Source organism: Equus quagga, chromosome 1, assembly GCF_021613505.1.
Source record: "Equus quagga isolate Etosha38 chromosome 1, UCLA_HA_Equagga_1.0, whole genome shotgun sequence".
NCBI classification, from domain to species: domain Eukaryota; kingdom Metazoa; phylum Chordata; class Mammalia; order Perissodactyla; family Equidae; genus Equus; species Equus quagga.
In genome coordinates, this window is record NC_060267.1 from 184,036,326 (window position 1) to 184,038,933 (window position 2,608).

Here is a 2,608-nt window from a genome sequence, read left to right on the forward strand (position 1 = left end):
TGCCCGTGCGAGTAGGGACGTAGCTCAGTCCTGCTGCCCAGGGATCCTGAACCTGACCCACTGCACCCGCCCTCAGGACAGAGAGGTGAACAACCAACCCAGCTGTCACCAGCGACCTCGTCAAGAAAGCAACTTCCTGCGCAATGACTTCAGCACATAAGATACACATGTTCCCATCAAAACCACCAAAAAAGAGAAGAAAATCCATCAATCAGTCCATACTTACAATATCAGCCTTACTCAACGTTTCACTTCCTGACCAGCAGCCTATAGAGTACCTGAGGCCTCCGCTGAGCTGTTGGTGAAAACAGTCACGAGAAAACTAGAATGGGCCTCCTATATTCTAGATAATTCTATGATAAAAAGACAAGAAGACTATCGACCAAAATGTTAAGTTTCTGTTTTGGAGTAATTTGCTATTTTTATTTTATTCTTTCTGCTTTTTTATACATTCCAAATTTATCACAATAAACATTTACTACTTATCTAATGAAAAGTATATAAACATTTTTCCTGCTGTGACAGAACACCCTATACAACGGCAACATTTTCTAAACAAAAATTCAACTACTCAAAATGACTCATTCTCTGAATTTAGGCAGCCAAGGTTTTATTGTAATTTAGCATTCGACAGAAAGAGAAACTCAAGAGACTACATAGGTAAAACGGTTTTATTGAGTTCATTTAATTTCCCATTAGTAATGGAATTTTTAATCACATAAGTTACAGGTTTGCACGTATATTTTCACTAAGGATTAGGGCATATGGGAGATGTGGAGTTAATTTTATAATTATTTATTTTTATATGCTGAGCAAAAGTCTTCAGAACTTTTAACAGAATCTGATCTGATACACTTAAGAGGAATTATCGAAATCTTCACAAAAAAAATTTTTAAAAAGCTGAATTGGCGTATTCACAAATTCATGGAACCCAAATTTAGCAGCTGAGCAACTTGACGCTGTGCGCTGCACTGTCACTGTTAGACACGGTCTCATTTCTGCTCTGATTCCCGGACCCACGCCTGCCTCCCTCCTGGCAGCAGGTGCCTGGCCACGTTTACGCACAGAGAGCAGTGCACTGGCAGCTTGAGCTCCCTCAGCTTGTCACCTCTCAGCTCCAGTTCTCAGGTCTCTTGGCTCTTCCTCCTGATGCAGAGGAAGGACGCTTCCTCAGCCTTCCCACCAGCTCCCAGACTCCTCCTCTGCCCTCTCCTAGGAAGCTTCTATCCAGCAGACACCCCATTGCTTGGATTTCAATCTCTCCATCTTTACTGATGCTGTCCTTTCAGCTGAAGAGCAAGCCAAATGAAACCTTAAAAATGCAAGAAGAAAACATTAGTTGTATAAAATATCTTGGAGTGTGGGATATCTTTCTATTTCTGACACAAAACCCACAAAAAAAAAAAACCCATAAAGAAAAAGATGAATAAATTCAAAAGGGCAATATTTTTAAAAATCTTAATTAAAAAAGAAAGTCTAGGGGGCTTGCCCCTTGGCAGAGTGGTTAAAGTTCCGTGTGCTCCACTTCGGCGGCCCAGGTTCTCCGGTTCGGATCTCCAGCATGGACTTACTCCAGGCAACAGCCACACTGTGGAGGAATCCCACATACAAAGTAGAGGAAGACCGGCAGGATGTTAGCTCAGGGCCAATCTTCCTTACAAAAAAACCAAAGCCTAAACAAATCAAAGACTAAAAACTGATAAAATTATTTGCAAGGCATATGACTAATAGGATAATATCTTATATGTTACATAACATCACCATAATACATAATTGACAATTACAAATCAATGAGAAAGAGATGAGAAGTCCAATAAAACTGGCTGATACCATAACCATTGAGAACAAATCTTACATTACACGTGTAAAAATATCAATCTGAATATTTCATAAATTGTATGGAGCCGCAGTCAAATCTGTTAATACATCTTCACTACTGGAGAGGCATTTTAGTACAGGCTAAGGTCAAGAGTATGGCTCTCACTAATGACAAATTAGTCATTCATTTTGATCATAATAACTCCGACCTCCAGCAACAAACCTTCTCGATCCACGGTTTAGAGATGGGCAAAGCATGGGTCTGTGCGCCCAACAGCCCACCACCTGTTTCTGTGAAGAAAGTGCTCCTGGAACACAGCCTTGCCCACTCACTGACATATGCCTCGGGCTGCTTTTGTGCTACAAGGGCAGAAGTGAGTAGTTGCAACAGAGATGGTATGACCTGCAAACCCTGAAATATTCACTACCTGGCCCCTTACAGAAAAAGTCTGCCACCCACTTGTTTAGAATATTTAGCATATAAGAAACACAAAAATATTTGATCAGTTTCCCAGGATCACTCCTTTTTAATTCCATAAAGTTATATTCTACAAGGCAATAAGGTTTTTTTAAAGACATAAATTCCTAAACAGAAAGGATTTAGTTTTTATACTTTGGGGTAATATGTGCACATTGCAATAGTTGAATAATAGAACAGTAATCTTCCTTTTATATGTAAGATTTAAAACAGAAAAAAAGAAAAAAATTTCAGAAGAGTTACAAAGTTGCATGACAGAATTGAATGTAACAATTGCAAAATTATTTAAATAGACTGAATTCTGCAGTTTTG

General features: G+C 39.3%; 1 long non-coding RNA gene across 1 annotated transcript in view; it reads right to left on the reverse strand.

The window, feature by feature from the left end:
• Nucleotides 1-657: 657 nt before the first annotated feature.
• LOC124236430 (uncharacterized) overlaps nucleotides 658-2,608 on the reverse strand; it is a 6,076-nt gene continuing 4,125 nt past the window's right edge. The window contains exon 2 of the long non-coding RNA XR_006887722.1: nucleotides 658-1,312. This is a non-coding gene — a long non-coding RNA (uncharacterized LOC124236430). The remainder of the gene's footprint in view (nucleotides 1,313-2,608) is intronic.